The following is a 17,335-nucleotide window of genomic DNA, read 5'->3' on the forward strand; positions in this document are numbered from 1 at the left end:
CATCCTCTTTTTTCCTCCCCTTTCCCTCCCGCTCCCCAATGCCCCCCCCCTTTCCAGGCCGGCCCCTCCCTCTGAGACGCCTCCTCTCTGAGTCATTTCCCCTTCTCCGCCCCAAGACCTTGGCTCTCCCTTCCCTCTGGCAGGAAGGAGAGGAAGGGCAAACTGGCTTTGGGAACCAGGTGAGCGCTTTTCTCAGCGAGAACGAGAAACGCCTCCCGCCGCACCACCCTGCCCCCCAGCGCCCACTCCGTTGGGAGGGACAGGAAGTCGAGGGAGTTCCCTCCGGCTGAGTGGCTGGCTTCCCAGTAGTCCGAAGGCCCCGGTGGCCGAGCGTGGGAGGTGCCACACCCCGCCCGGTGTCTCCTGGGATGCGAGGAGGGAAGCGGCGGCCCAGTTGGACTGGCCTGCCGCAGGCTCGTTCGGGGTGAGCTCAGCGCGCCGGGGAGGGACCTCGCTGCCCGCGAAGCTGGGGGGCGGGGAGGGCCGGGCCGCCAGCCCCTGAGGAAAGCCCGCCCTGGAAAGGGGAGATGGGAGAGGCTCTAGAGGATGCGCGTGTGGAGTGGGGGTCGAGGCGCGGGACTTGGGGAACACGCGTCTGCGCGGAGAGGCGCGGGAGAACGCGCCTGGTTGCAGCAATTTATGGGTGTGTGTGTGGAGAACCTTGGCGCGTGCGTGCGGCGCGTCTGTTGGGAGGTGCGTGCGTGTGGGGGGCCGTGCGTGTGGGGTGCGTGCGTGTAGGCGTGCGTGGGGGTGGGGGAGGAGAGAACGGAAAGGAATGCTGAGGGACGCCGGGGGTGGGGACTGACACCGCGAGCTTGCGGGATTGAGGTAAAGATATCAGAGCGTCTCTGGCTGACAGCTCCGAGTCAGCATTCTTAACTTTTTAATTTTTTGAAGGGCGGGTGGAGGGTGGACGTGACCCGTTTGAAATTCTAAGGAAAAGTATCGGTCATCTCCTCAAAAAGAAAAAACAAAACCAAAAAACCAAACAAAAGCACATGGTGGTTCCTGGGCCCAAGGACGGCCATTCGTAGACCCCAGACTGTGGCTGAAGTCGGGCAGAAAACCCAAATAGGTGACTTAGGTATTCGCCACTGGGTCTTGTGATTCTGCGACGGGGGAACGGAACAGGTGACCGAGCTGTTGCCTCCTTTCTCTGCGGGCCCGTCCTGGGCTTGGTGGCTTCCAGGCCGTGTCACCGTGCCTTTGGGAGGTGGGGCCCTCAGAGTGGGTGTAAGAAACGGGGTCGCTCCCCAGGGTACGGCCGCTCCGGGGCCCATGGCCTTCCCCATCCAGCCGGGGCGCCAGGCCTCGCAACCGGGTCCCGTGAGCCGGCCGGCTGCTCAGCCCAGGTCTGGGCACCGGCCTCAGACGTGCTGGTCAGTTCCCTGCTCTTGCTCAGGTCCTCAGGTCGGAGCGCAGCGCGTCCTCGGATCCCCGCACCCGCAAGCGTCTCCATGGCCCGGGTGTAGTGTGGGGAGTGCGGCTTTAAGGTTGGCCGTTGGCTGGGTAAGTGACTAGGAAAGAAGCGGATTGGGGTTCTGATTCCGTCTTTATCATTAACTAACTGTGGGATGTGAAGCAATTTCCCTCATCTTTCTGCGCCTCACTTTCCTCATTTGTAAAATGGGAGAGTAGCTCACAGCGTGGTTGGAAGTGTAAATAAGACTATAATAAATTCCCAGCAAACGGAAGCATTTAATGAATGTCATCATACCTTAAGTATAAACATAAATAAGTAAGTAGATAAGTTAAAGTAGAAATTGTATCCTGAAAGAATGTATTAAACTGCTGGTTTTCTTTTTTGGTCTCTTCTAGGCACACCTAGTTGTGCCATCCTCAGCCAAAGCCCACCAGATCCATCCTGTAAAGTCACACGCCTGAAGTAAGTGGGCTTTTAGTTTGGATCTTTTGAGATGTTCTGAGAGATAAGGCTTAGTCTACCATCAACTCTCCCCTGGATTGCTGCCTTGGTCGCCAAGCCTTCACACTTGGCCTGCTTCCCTCCCGTTCATTTTCCGTGTTGTAGTCAGAGTTATCATTCCCTCTGAGCTACAGAGTAACCTGCTGGTTCGGAGCACAGACCTTGGTGTCAGACAGATCTCTTTCAGATCCCAGCTGCACCCTGCTCCATCACTTTCTGTGTGACCTCGCACAAGTTACTTCACCTCTTTAAGAATCCTTTTCCTTATCTGTAAAAGGGGGTAATGGTGGTCTCTACCTCATATAGGTGTTGTGAGAAGTTCCAGAAGTAATGCATATAGAGTGGTCCATAGTAACTCATAGTAGCTCAGTAAATGGCAGATTAAAATGGATTAGAGCAGTGAGGCTGCTGGCAAGAGTGTCTGAAGTGATGTACCATGGCCACTAGACTGGATAGGGAGTTAAGCAATAAAGTGGTAATGAGCTGAAGAATGGGAGAAGTCGAAGGATGGGAGATCTTGATGAGAATGAGGAGTGGGTATTCTGAGAACCAAGAAGTAATAAGGGTAAGAGGTTGTAGCCAGAGATTGGGTTAGTGGAGTTCAGAAATTCTGAAGTGGAGCAGCTCCATGTTTATCGGGTGGTCTAGGGCACTAATAGCTAGAAATGGCACGTGAAGTGGCATGTAGTCAGAGGTTGCAGAAGTAGAGGAGGTCAAGGGACAATGAAGCTAGAGTGTTGGATGAGTCATCCATAGCCTTTGAGGTTACTTATCTGATGACGTGGGTTGGAATGGAGAGGAAAATGGAGCTAGGGCCGATCCTGCTTAACAGGGAGCAGTCATTTATTTCACAGATATTTACTGCGCTCTTACTAAATGTCAGGTTATAACAAGACAGACAAGAGTCCTGCTATCATGGAGCTTACAGTCTAGTAGGAGTGATAACAGACATTAATAATCCCACCTATAAGTAGAAAACTGCAAATTGAGATAAGAGCTATGAAGGAAAAATAAGCGTTCTATAAGTACTTATAACAGGAGGACCTGACTCTGTCTGCAATGTCAGGGAAGACTCTCCTAAAGAAGTGATGAGAACTGAAGGATCAGCTGGGGTAGAAGGAGATAGAGGAGGGATGAATGGAGGAAGTGTTCCACATAGAGGAAACAAACATCATGTGCAGAGACCTGAAGCTAGAACACGTGCAAGGGACTTGAAGTACTGAAAGGTGTCTCCTGTGGCTAGAGCACATTAAGCAAGGGGGAGAGTATTGGGAGCTGAGACTGGATGGCAGGGCCCCTTAATTATTTTGGGCTTTATCCTAGGAGCATTGGGAATACTCCTACTAAAGGGTTTTGATTAGGTGAATGACATGATTTATCTGTATTGGTTTCTTTTTTTTTTAACATCTTTATTGAGGTATAATTGCTTTTCAATGGTGTGTTAGTTTCTGCTTTATAACAAAGTGAATCAGTTATACATATACATATGTTCCCATATGTCTTCCCTCTTGCGTTTCCCTCCCTCCCACCCTCCCTATCCCACCCCTCCAGGCGGTCACAAAGCACCGAGCCGATATCCCTGTGCCATGTGGCTGCTTCCCACTAGCTATCTACCTTACGTTTGTTAGTGTATATATTTCCATACCTCTCTCTCGCCCTGTCACAGCTCACCCTTCCCCCTCCCCATATCCTCAAGTCCGTTCTCCAGTAGGTCTGTGTCTTTATTCCTGTCTTACCCCTAGGTTCTTCATGACATTTTTTTCCTTAAATTCCATATATATGTGTTAGCATATGGTATTTGTCTTTCTCTTTCTGACTTACTTCACTCTGTATGACAGACTCTAGGTCTATCCACCTCATTACAAATAGCTCAATTTCATTTCTTTTTATGGCTGAGTAATATTCCATTGTATATATGTGCCACATCTTCTTTATCCATTCATCCGATGATGGGCACGTAGGTTGTTTCCATCTCCGGGCTATTGTAAATAGAGCTGCAATGAACATTTTGGTACATGACTCCTGAATTTTGGTTTTCTCAGGGTATATGCCCAGTAGTGGGATTGCTGGGTCATATGGTAGTTCTATTTGTAGTTTTCTAAGGAAACTCCATACTGTTCTCCATAGTGGCTGTACCAATTCACATTCCCACCAGCAGTGCAAGAGTGTTCCCTTTTCTCCACACCCTCTCCAGCATTTATTGTTTGTAGATTTTTTGATGATGGCCATTCTGACTGGTGTGAGATGATATCTCATTGTAGTTTTGATTTGCATTTCTCTAATGATTAATGATGTTGAGCATTCTTTCATGTGTTTGTTGGCGGTCTGTATATCTTCTTTGGAGAAATGTCTATTTAGGTCTTCTGCCCATTTTTGGATTGGGTTGTTTGTTTTTTTGTTATTGAGCTGCATGAGCTGCTTGTAAATTTTGGAAATTAATCCTTTGTCAATTGCTTCATTTGCAAATATTTTCTCCCATTCTGAGGGTTGTCTTTTGGTCTTGTTTATGGTTTCCTTTGCTGTGCAAAAGCTTTGAAGTTTCATTAGGTCCCATTGGTTTATTTTTGTTTTTATTTCCATTTCTCTAGGAGGTGGGTCAGAAAGGATCTTGCTGTGATTTATGTCATAGTGTTCTGCCTATGTTTTCCTCTAAGAGTTTGATAGTTTCTGGCCTTACATTTAGGCCTTTAATCCATTTTGAGCTTATTTTTGTGTATGGTGTTAGGGAGTGATCTAATCTCATACTTTTACATGTACCTGTCCAGTTTTCCCAGCACCACTTATTGAAGAGGCTGTCCTTTCTCCACTGTACATTACTGCCACCTTTATCAAAGATAAGGTGTCCATATGTGCGTGGGTTTATCTCTGGGCTTTCTATCCTATTACATTGATCTATCTTTCTGTTTTTGTGCCAGTACCATACTGTCTTGATTACTGTAGCTTTTGTAGTATAGTCTGAAGTCAGGGAGCCTGATTCCTCCAGCTCCGTTTTTCGTTCTCAAGATTGCTTTGGCTATTCGGGGTCTTTTGTGTTTCCATACAAATTGTGAAATTTTTTGTTCTAGTTCTGTGAAAAATGCCAGTGGTAGTTTGATAGGGATTGCACTGAATCTGTAGATTGCTTTGGGTAATAGAGTCATTTTCACCATGTTGATTCTTCCAATCCAAGAACATGGTATATCTCTCCATCTATTTGTATCATCTTTAATTTCTTTCATCAGTGTCTTATAATTTTCTGCATACAGGTCTTTTGTCTCCTTAGATAGGTTTATTCCTAGATATTTTATTCTTTTTGTTGCAGTGGTAAATGGGAGTGTTTTCTTGATTTCACTTTCAGATTTTTCATCATTAGTATATAGGAATGCCAGAGATTTCTGTGCATTAACTTTGTATCCTGCTACTTTACCAAATTCATTGATTAGCTCTAGTAGTTTTCTGCTAGCATCTTTAGGATTCTCTATGTATAGTATTATGTCATCTGCAAACAGTGACAGCTTTACTTCTTCTTTTCCGACTTGGATTCCTTTTATTTCCTTTTCTTCTCTGATTGCTGTGGCTAAAACTTCCAAAACTATGTTGAATAAGAGTGGTGAGAGTGGGCAACCTTGTCTTGTTCCTGATCTTAGTGGAAATGCTTTCAGTTTTTCACCATTGAGGATGATGTTGGCTGTGGGCTTGTCATATATGGCCTTTATTATGTTGAGGAAAGTTCCCTCTATGCCTACTTTCTGCAGGGTTTTTATCATAAATGGGTGTTGAATTTTGTCAAAAGTTTTCTCTGCATCTATTGAGATGATCATATGGTTTTTCTCCTTCAATTTGTCAATATGGTTTATCACATCGATAGATTTGCATATATTGAAGAATCCTTGCACTCCTGGAATAAACCCTGCTTGATCATGGTGTATGATCCTTTTAATATGCTGTTGGATTCAGTTTGCTAGTATTTTGGTGAGGATTTTTGCATCTATGTTCATCAGTGATATTGGCCTGTAGTTTTCTTTCTTTGTGACATCCTTGTCTGGTTTTGGTATCAAGGTGATGGTGGCCTCGTAGAAGGAGTTTGGGAGTGTTCCTCCCTCTGCTATATTTTGGAAGAGTTTGAGAAGGATAGGTGTTAGCTCTTCTCTAAATGTTTGATAGAATTCGCCTGTGAAGCCATCTGGTCCTGGGCTTTTGTTTGTTGGAAGAGTTTTAATCACAGTTTCAATTTCAGTGCTTGTGATTGGTCTGTTCATATTTTCTATTTCTTCCTGATTCAGTCTTGGCAGGTTGTGCCTTTCTAAGAATTTGTCCATTTCTTCCAGGTTGTCCATTTTATTGGCATAGAGTTGCTTGTAGTAATCTCTCATGATCCTTTGTATTTCTGCAGGGTCACTTGTTACTTCTCCTTTTTCATTTCTAATTCTATTGATTTGAGTCTTCTCCCTTTTTTTCTTGATGAGTCTGGCTAATGGTTTATCTATTTTGTTTATCTTCTCAGAGAACCAGCTTTTAGTTTTATTGATCTTTGCTATTGTTTCCTTCATTTCTTTTTCATTTATTTCTGATCTGATTTTTATGATTTCTTTCCTTCTGCTAACTTTGGGGTTTTTTTGTTCTTCTTTCTCTAATTGCTTGAGGTGCAAGGTATTTTGTTTCTTTTTTTAAAAGTAAATTTATTTATTTAGTTTTGACTGTGTTGGGTTTTATTTGCTGTACACAGGCTTTCTCTAGTTGCGGCGAGCGGGGGCTACTCTGTTGCAGTGCGCGGGCTTCTCATTGCGGTGGCTTCTCGTTGCAGAGCACGGGATCTAGGCATGTTGGCTTCAGTAGTTGTGGCACGCAGGCTCAGTAGTTGTGGTGAACAGGCTTAGTTGCTCCACGGCATGTGGGATCTTCCCGGACCAGGGCTTGAACCCATGTCCCATGCATTGGCAGGCAGATTCTTAACCACTGCACCAGCAGGGATGTCCTAGATTTATCTGTATTTCTATGTTTCTTCCTCCCACCTCAGATTTATTAAGATATAATTGATATATAACATTGTACAGTTTAAGATGTACATAACAACATAATGATTTGATATGTTTATATATTGCAAACATAATGGTTTGTTATGTTTATATATTGCAATATGATTATCATAGTATTTCTTAAGTAATGCACAACTATATGCTCATTAGAACAAAATAATCAACACAAGTATATAAATTGTGAAAGTCCAATTTGTATTTTTCTTTCTATGCATTAGAATACATATGTACCCACATATAATACAATAGATGTATACATTATTCTATATATAGAATTATATATAGAATATAGCAACTAGCTTTTTCCACTTAACAGTGTGCCTTTGACTTTTTCCATGTCTTTATTTTTTAATTACTCAATAATATATAAGTATATTTTCATGGTAAAAGATTGAAACAGTACACAGGTGTAGAGATAGTAAATCTTGAAACTTGCCTTTTCTGCTCCCTCTATAGTTGTTACTTCCACCCTCACCCCCCAAAAAAAGCAAAACAAAGAATAAACTAATTGTCAACAGTTTGGTGAGTATCCTTACAATCGCCTTTCCATGCATTTATATGAATAAATAAGTCCTTATACCATATATAATTTATTCATATCATTATGCAGCTTTTAAATTTCTTATTTATTGACTTAATTACACAATTGACACACGAATACATTTTTCTTTCAGAGGATTAGAATGTTACAGGGAAGGCTTAAGCCTTCTTTAGTCGTCATTGATTTCCTCCCTGATTCTCTCCCTCCCTACTCACTGTTGGACTTAGCTTCTTCCAGATCTTTTCTCTCTCTCTCTTTCCCTCTCTCGCTCTCTCTCACACACACACACACACACACACACACACACACACACACACAATTTATATATATAGTATTATTTAGTGTTATTTAAAATGTCAATTATTTATACTCCAGTAAAGATGTTAAATATATATATATATATTTTATCATGCTCATATGTATTGTTCTGCTACTTGGTACTTTTCACCCAGCATAATGTCTGAGAACTTTTCATGTTAGTACATGTAAATCTAACTTGTTCTTTTTCACTGTTTCGGAGTATTCTACAGAACAGATATGCTATAATTCATTTAGCCATTTCCCCATTGTCATGATTATTTCCAAGTTTTTTGCTAATATAAAATGTGCTGCAATGTACATCCTTCTACATGCCTCCTTCTTTCCTTTCTCTACTCACTTCTAAATGCTACCTTTAATCAATACTAGATTCTTATGCATATTTAGGTTTGTTTCAGAATTCTTTATTTGGTTCTACTGATCCATTTATTTATACTTGCATTCATACCACACTTTAAATTTCTATAGTTTTATAACGTTTGATATCTGACATGGAAAGTCATCTTTTTTCTTCAATTTTGTGTTATTCTTGCATATTTACTTTATAATATGGATTTTAGAATCAAATTATCATACCCAAATAGAATCTTATTGGCATTTTTGTTGGCCCCGCATTGAGTTTCCGGATTTAACTGGGGAGAATTGGCACCTTTACATTAATGACTCTTCCTTTATATGAATATATGTGGTATGACTCCCCATTTATTCAGATTTTTAAGTCCTTTAATAACATGTCATTTTCTCCATACATGTGTTGAACATATCTTGTTTGGGCTATTTCTAGATACTTTATAGCTTTTGTTGCTACTATTAATAGGATTTTTTCTTTCATTTTGTAATCAAGGGTATATAAGATAACTTGTTTTTTGTTTGAAATTGTGCCCAACAACTTTACTGAATTCTCCTTCTTTCTAATAGTTTGTTCATTGAGTCTGTTGGATTTTCTAGGTTGGCAAACAGATTATGTGCAAATATTGATAGTTTTCTCTCTGGCTTCAATCTGTATACCACGTGTATTTTTCTTATCTGAATGCATTGTCTAGGACTTCCAGTATAAGGCTGAATAGTAACAATGATATCAGACATCCTTAACTTATCCCTCCCTTTAATGGGAATGCTTCGAAAATTTCATCAAGTATGCTTCTTAGTGTGGGTTCTGGCAGTTGCCCTTTATTAAGTTAAGTAAGTTTTCTTTAATTCCTACTCTTTTGAGGCTTTTTAAAGGCAAGAATGGCTATGACATTTTATCAATTGCTTTTTCACCTATAAGTTGGACATATAGGTTTTTCCCCTTTAACTTGTTAATGCATTGAATTGCATTGATACCTTTTTTTTTTTTTTTTTGCGGTATGCGGGCCACTCACTGTTGTGGCCTCTCCCGTTGCGGAGCACAAGCTCCGGACGTGCAGGCTCAGTGGCCATGGCTCATGGGCCTAGCCGCTCCGCGGCATGTGGGATCTTCCTGGACCGGGGCACGAACCTGTGTCCCCTGCATCGGCAGGCGGACTCTCAACCACTGCGCCACCAGGGAAGCCCATGCATTGATAGCTTTTTAAAAACTTTCTATTATGATAATTTCCAAACATAAATGACAGTAGAGAGTACAGTAAACCCCCATAACTGAGCTTTAATAGCCATCAACATTTTGCCATACTTGTTTCAGCTATTCCCCTCCCCTCTTTTGTGCTGGGATGTTTTAGGCTAATCATGAGCATCATATGATTTCACTCCTAAATATTTCAGTATGCCTCACCAAAAATTGTAGCAAAAATGACGTCTTCTCATATAATCATAATGCCATTATAATACTAATACCCGGCGTATCTTCCAATTTTTCCAATTGTCTAAAAAATGGTTTTATTTTTTAGACTTTAAAAAAAATAAATTTATTTATTTTATTGCTTGCTGTGTTGGGTGTTCGTTGCCGCATGGGCTTTCTGTAGTTGGGAAGAGCCGAGGCTACTCTTTGTTGCACTGTGGGGGCTTCTCTTGTTGCAATGGCTTTTCTTGTTGTGGAGCATGGGCTCTAGGCGCGTGGGCTTCAGTAATTGTGGCACGTGGGCTCAGTAGTTGTGGCGCACGGGCTTAGTTGCTCCGCAGCATGTGGGATCTTCCGGGACCAGGGCTCGAACCCGTGCCCCCTGCATTGGCAGGCAGATTCCTAACCACTGCACCACCAAGGAAGTCCTAAAAAATATTTTTACCATTGAGGTTTCTTTCAATCAGGGCCCAACCAACAACTCATTATATTAGGTTATATCTCTTAGATTTCTTTTAAGTTTTTAAAAAGCTAATACAGAACAACACCACCTCCCTTTTATTTTCATGGCATTGGTTTGTTGAAGAAACCTGCTATTTGTTCTGTAGACTCTCCCACTTTCTGGATTTGGCTGATTACTTCCTTGAGGTGCTGTTTTATCTGTTTCTGTATTGCTTGTATTTCCTGTAGACTGGAAGGTGGACCTAAGTGCTTGATTAGATTCAGGTTCTTATTATTTGTTAAGACTGTTTAGTGGTTGATACTATGTACTTTCTTTTACATAATGTTTGCTTGTCTCACTATTAATGATACTAAAACTGGATTGAAGTGGTGTTAGTCTGATCCTGTCATTGTAAAGTTCTCCATCATCCTTTCACCTAGTGGCTTTACCATCCATTTGATAACTATTATGTGAGTCAATTAGTTCATTAAGGATTTCAAAATAATAAGTTTCTAATTCTATTATTCTTTCTGAATTTATTAGCTAGCATACCTCTGTAAGAAGAACTATCTCTCCTCTACTAGGGCTACTTGGTAAGTCTAAAATACAGTTCCTATACGAAAGACAGGATAAACGCTTAACTCTTTCCCTGTAATTGCCAATTTTCCAAGTAAGGAGTTGGTGTCCTGTTCCACGCTGACAGATCTGTAAGTGTTAAACTTCCCTGCATTCCTAATATTAACCTATCAGGTCAGGGAATGATGTGTTTTTTTTTTCTTTTTTAATGTACTCTGGGATTTGAGGGACTAATCTTTTATTTAGCAGTTTTGTATCTCTGTGTTCATAAGTGAGATTGCCTATAGTACTGATCCTCAGCCTGGGGCTAACCATCCCTCTAGGGGACATTTGGAAATGCCTGGAGGTGCTTTTGGTTGTCACAGTTTATTGGTGTGTGTGTGGTGGGAAGTCCTGCTGGCATTTAGTAGATAGGGATCAGGGATACTAAATGAAGAATTGTTCCGCCAAAAATGCCATCAGCATCCCCTTGAAAAATAATGGCCTGTAGTTTTCCTGTGCTTGATTATGGTATTAAGGTTATGCATTTTTATATCTACGTTCATAAGTGAGATGGGCCTATAATTTCTTTCCCTTTACTTGTCAGTTTTGATATCAAGATTATACTAGCCTATAGTTGTATGGTGTCATTTCCCTTCTTTTACTTTGCTTTGGAAATTTTTGTGTAAAGCTTGATTAATCTGTTCCTAGATGGTGTGGTCAAACTCTCCCACAAAACTTTCTGGGGCTGGTGACTTTTGAGGTAGAGTATTATCATTTCACATTCTTCTATGATTAATTGGTCTATTTAAGTTTTCTATTTCTTAGGCCAATTTTGGTTGTTTATTTTCTTGGGAATTATCCATTTCACTTAGGTTTTTTAAATTATTGCTATAAAAATTATACATAGTACTTTTTGGATAATTTTTTAATCTCTTGTTTCTGTAGTTTGGTTCCCTTTCATTTTTTATGTTAATTTATGATGGCTTTATTTTTGAAATCATACTTGCTAAAAATTTGTTCATTCTATTCTTTTCAGATAACTATCATTTCCTTTTATTGATTTACTCTGTTGTTTAATTGTTTGCTTTCTATTTTGATAATTATTGATTTTTTTAATTGAGGTATAATTGACATACAATGTTATATTAGTTTCAGGTGTACAAATATTTGATATTTGTATATATTGTTAAATGATCACCACAATAAGTTTAGTTAACATCCATCACCATACAAAGTTACAGAATTCTTTTTCTTGTGATGAGAACTTTAAATATTTAGTCTCTTAGTAACTTTTAAATATGTGATACAGTATTGCTAACTATAGTCACCATGCTGTACATTACATTCTCGTGATTCCCATGACTTAACTATTTTATAACTAGAAGTTTGTACTTTTTGACTCCCCTCACCCACTTTGCCCACTCCCCACCCCCTCCCTCTCTGCCTCTGGCAACCACCAATCTGTTCTCTGTGTCTTTGAGGGTTTTTTTTTTAACATTCTGTATATAAACAAGATCACGTAGTATTTGTCTTTCTTTGTCTGACTTATTTCAATTAGCATAATGCCCTCAAGGTCCATGCATGTTGTCATAAATGGCAAGATTTCATGGTTTTTTATGGCTGAACATAGGGGGTATGTTTTGTTTTATGTGAAACTGCCATATCTTTGTACCATTTTGCTCTCCTACCAACATCCTTAGTAGCATTTGGTAGTGTCAGTTTTTTTAATATTAACCATTCTGGTGAGTGTGAACTGATACCTCACTGCAGTTTTTATTTACATTTCCCTAGTGACTAATGATGTTGAGCCATCTTTTCATGTGCTATTGGCCATTTGTATATCTTCCTTTGTGAAGGGTCTGTTCAAATATTTTGCCCATTTTCTTTTTTTATTGTAGTAAAATATATATAACATAAAATTTATCACTTTAGTCACTTTTTTTAATTTTTAAATTTTATTTTATTTATATTTTTATACAACAGGTTTTTATTAGTCATCAATTGTATACACATCGGTGTATACATGTCAATCCCAATCACCCAATTCATCACACCACCACCACCACCACCCCGCCACTTTCCCACCTTGGTGTCCATACGTTTGTTCTCCACATCTGTGCCTCAATTTCTGCCCTGCAAACTGGTTCATCTGTACCATTTTTCTAGGTTCCACATATATGTGTTAATATATGATATTTGTTTTTCTTTTCCTGACTTACTTCACTCTGTATGACAGTCTCTAGATCCATCCACGTCTCAACAAATGACTCAGTTTCATTCCTTTTGATGGCTGAGTAATATTCCATTGTATATATGTACCACATCTTCTTTATCCGTCTGTCGATGGGCATTTAGGTTGCTTCCATGACCTGGCTATTGTAAACAGTGCTGCAATGAACATTGGGGTGCATGTGTCTTTTTGAATTATGGTTTTCTCTGGGTATATGCCCAGTAGTGGGATTGCTGGGACATATGGTAATTCTATTTTTAGTTTTTAAAGGAACCTCCATACTGTTCTCCATAGTGTCTGTACCACTTTACATTCCCACCGACAGTGCGAGAGGGTTCCCTTTTCTCCACACCCTCTCCAGCATTTGTTGTTTTTAGATTTTCTGATGATGCCCATTCTAACGGGTGTGAGGTGGTACCTCATTATAGTTTTGCTTTGCATTTCTCTAATAATTAGTGATGTTGAGCAGCTTTTCATGTGCTTCTTGGCCATCTGTACATCTTCTTTGGAGAAATGTCTATTTAGGTCTTCTGCCCATTTTTGGATTGGGTTGTTTGTTTCTTTAATATTGAGCTGAATAAGCTCTTTATATATATATTTTATTTATTTATTTTACATCTTTATTGGAGTATAATTGCTTTACAATGGTGTGTTAGTTTCTGCTTTATAACAAAGTGAATCAGTTATACATATACATATGTTCCCATATCTCTTCCCTCTTGCGTCTCTCTCCCTCCCACCCTCCCTATCCCACCCCTCTAGGTGGTCACAAAGCACCGAGCTGATCTCCCTTTGCTATGCGGCTGCTTCCCACTAGTTATCTACCTTACGTTTGGTAGTGTATATATGTCCATGCCTCTCTCTTGCTTTGTCACAGCTTGCCCTTCCCCCTCCCCATATCCTCAAGTCCATTCTCTTGTAGGTCTGTGTCGTTATTCCTGTCTTAGCACTAGGTTCTTCATAACATTTTTTTCTTAAATTCCATATATATGTGTTACCATACGGTATTTGTCTTTCTCTTTCTGACTTACTTCACTCTGTATGACAGACTCTAGGCCTATCCACCTCATTACAAATAGCTCAATTTCATTTCTTTTTATGGCTGAGTAATATTCCATTGTATATATGTGCCACATCTTCTTTATCCATTCATCCGATGATGGACACTTGGGTTGTTTCCATCTCCGGGCTATTGTAAATAGAGCTGCAATGAACATTTTGGTACATGACACTTTTTTTTTTTTTTTTTTTTTTGCGGTACGCAGGCCTCTCACTGCTGTAGCCTCTCCCATGGTGGAGCACAGGCTCCAGAGGCGCGGGCCCAGCGGCCATGGCTCACGGGCCTAGCTGCTCCACGGCATGTGGGATCTTCCCGGACCGGGGCACGAACCCGTGTCCCCTGCATCGGCAGGCAGACTCTCAACCACTGCACCACCAGGGAAGCCCTGTGCATTAATTTTGTATCTTGCTACTTTACCAAATTCATTGATTAGCTCTAGTAGTTTTCTGCTAGCATCTTTAGGATTCTCTATGTATAGTATTATGTCATTTGCAAACAGTGACAGCTTTACTTCTTCTTTTCCGATTTGGATTCCTTTTATTTCCTTTTCTTCTCTTACTGCTGTGGCTAAAACTTCCAAAACTATGTTGAATAAGAGTGGTGAGAGTGGGCAACCTTGTCTTGTTCCTGATCTTAGTGGAAATGCTTTCAGTTTTTCACCATTGAGGATGATGTTGGCTGTGGGTTTGTCATATATGGCCTTTATTATGTTGAGGAAAGTTCCCTCTATGCCTACTTTCTGCAGTTTTTTATCATAAATGGGTGTTGAATTTTGTCGAAAGCTTTCTCTGCATCTATTGAGATGACCATATGGTACTTCTCCTTCAATTTGTTAATATGGTGTATCACGTTGATTGATTTGCGTATATTGAAGAATCCTTGCATTCCTGGAATAAACCCCACTTGATCATGGTGTATGATCCACTTAATGTGCTGTTGGATTCTGTTTGCTAGTATTTTGTTGAGAACTTTTGCATCTATGTTCATCAGTGATATTAGCCTGTAGTTTTCTTTCTTTGTGACATCCTTGTCTGGTTTTGGTATCAAGGTGATGGTGGCCTCGTAGAAGGAGTTTGGGAGTGTTCCTCCCTCTGCTATATTTTGGAAGAGTTTGAGAAGGATAGGTGTTAGCTCTTCTCTAAATGTTTGATAGAATTCGCCTGTGAAGCCATCTGGTCCTGGGCTTTTGTTTGTTGGAAGAGTTTTAATCACAATTTCAATTTCAGTGCTTGTGATTGGTCTGTTCATATTTTCTATTTCTTCCTGATTCAGTCTTGGCAGGTTGAGCATTTCTAATAATTTGTCCATTTCTTCCAGGTTGTCCATTTTATTGGCTTAGAGTTGCTTGTAGTAATCTCTCATGATCTTTTGTATTTCTGCAGTGTCAGTTCTTACTTTTCCTTTTTCATTTCTAATTCTATTGATTTGAGTCTTCTCCCTTCTTTTCTTGATGAGTCTGGCTAATGGTTTATCTATTTTATCTTCTCAAAGAACCAGCTTTTAGTTTTATTGATCTTTGATATAGTTTCCTTCATTTCTTTTTCATTTATTTCTGATCTGATCTTTATGATTTCTTTCCTTCTGCTAACTTTGGGGTTTATTTGTTCTTCTTTCTCTAATTGCTTTAGGTGCAAGGTTAGGTTGTTTATTTGAGATGTTTCCTCTTTCTTAAGGTAGGATTGTATTGCTATAAACTTCCCTCTTAGAAATGCTTTTGCTGCATGCTATAGATTTTGGGTCATCGTGTCTCCATTGTCATTTGTTTCTAGGTATTCTTTGATTTCTTCAGTGATCACTTCGTTATTAAGTAGCGTATTGTTTAGCCTCCATGTGTTTGTGGTTTTTACAGATCTTTTCCTGTAATTGATATCTAGTCTCATAGTGTTGTGGTCGGAAAAGATACTTGATACAATTTCAATTTTCTTAAATTTACCAAGGCTTGATTTGTGACCCAAGATATGATCTATCCTGGAGAATGTTCCATGAGCACTTGAGAAAAATGTGTATTCTGTTGTTTTTGGATGGAATGTCCTATAAATATCAATTAAGTCCATCTTGTTTAATGTATCATTTAAAGCTTGTGTTTCCTTATTTATTTTCTTTCGGGATGATCTGTCCATTGGTGAAAGTGGGGTGTTAAAGTCCCCTACTATGAATGTGTTACTGTCGATTTCCCCTTTTATGGCTGTTAGTATTTGCCTTATGTATTGAGGTGCTCCTATGTTGGGTGCATAAATATTTACAATTGTTATATCTTCTTCTTGGATTGATCCCTTGATCATTATGTAGTGTCCTTCCTTGTCTCTTGTAACATTCTTTATTTTAAAGTCTATTTTATCTGATATGAGTATTGCTACTCCAGCTTTCTTTTGATTTCCATTTGCATGGAATATCTTTTTCCATCCCCTCACTTTCAGTCTGTATGTGTCCTTAGGTCTGAAGTGCGTCTCTTGTAGACAGCATATATATGGGTCTTGTTTTTGTATCCATTCAGCCAGTCTGTGTCTTTTGGTGCGAGCATTTAGTCCATTTACATTTAAGGTAATTATCGATATGTATGTTCCTATTCCCATTTTCTTAATTGTTTTGGGTTCGTTATTGTAGGTCTTTTCCTTCTCTTGTGTTTCTTTCCTAGAGAAGTTCCTTTAGCAGTTGTTGTAAAGCTGGTTTGGTGGTGCTGAACTCTCTCAGCTTTTGCTTGTCTGTAAAGGTTTTAATTTCGCCATCAAACCTGAATGAGATCCTTGCTGGGTAGAGTAATCTTGGTTGCAGGTTTTTCTCCTTCATCACTTTAAATATGTCCTGCCAGTCCCTTCTGGCTTGCAGAGCTTCTGCTGAAAGATCAGCATTTAACCTTATGGGGATTCCCTTGTGTGTTATTTGTTGTTTTTCCCTTGCTGCTTTTAATATGTTTTCTTTGTATTTAATTTTTGACAGTTTGATTAATATGTGTCTTGGCATATTTCTCCTTGGATTTATCCTGTATGGGACTCTCTGTGCTTCCTGGACTTGATTAACTATTTCCTTTCCCATATTAGGGAAGTTTTCAACTATAGTCTCTTCAAATATTTTCTCAGTCCCTTTCTTTTTCTCTTCTTCTTCTGGAACCCCTATAATTCGAATGTTGGTGTGTTTAATGTCGTCCCGGAGGTCTCTGAGACTGTTCTCAGTTCTTTTCATTCTGTTTTCTTTATTCTGCTCTGCAGTAGTTATTTCCACTATTTTATCTTCCAGGTCACTTATCCGTTCTTCTGCCTCAGTTATTTTGCTATTGATTCCATCCAGGGTATTTTTAATTTCATTTATTGTGTTGTTCATCGTTGTTTGTTTCATCTTTAGTTCTTCTAGGTCCTTGTTAAATGTTTCTTGCATTTTGTCTATTCTATTTCCAAGATTTTGGATCATCTTTACTATCATTATTCTGAATTCTTTTTCAGGTAGACTGCCTATTTCCTCCTCATTTGTTAGGTCTGGTGCGTTTTTGTCTT

The 17,335-nt window shown here is 39.8% G+C and overlaps 1 protein-coding gene across 8 annotated transcripts in view; it reads left to right on the forward strand.

The window, feature by feature from the left end:
- Positions 1-114: 114 nt before the first annotated feature.
- Positions 115-17,335, forward strand: part of LOC307179918 (NACHT, LRR and PYD domains-containing protein 12-like) — a 48,057-nt gene continuing 30,836 nt past the window's right edge. The window contains exons 1-3 of one of the 8 annotated variants that reach the window (XM_079909762.1): positions 210-424; positions 1,403-1,509; positions 1,819-1,885. The gene's annotated coding sequence lies outside the window, so the exon portion shown is untranslated. Of the gene's footprint in view, positions 180-208; positions 425-797; positions 829-1,110; positions 1,132-1,402; positions 1,510-1,818; positions 1,886-17,335 lie in introns of those variants that run through there. The other 7 variants (XM_079909763.1, XM_079909768.1, XM_079909761.1 and 4 more) reach the window with 7 other exon arrangements.

The sequence above is a fragment of the Stenella coeruleoalba genome, assembly GCF_951394435.1.
Source record: "Stenella coeruleoalba genome assembly, chromosome: X".
Taxonomy (NCBI): Eukaryota; Metazoa; Chordata; class Mammalia; order Artiodactyla; family Delphinidae; genus Stenella; species Stenella coeruleoalba.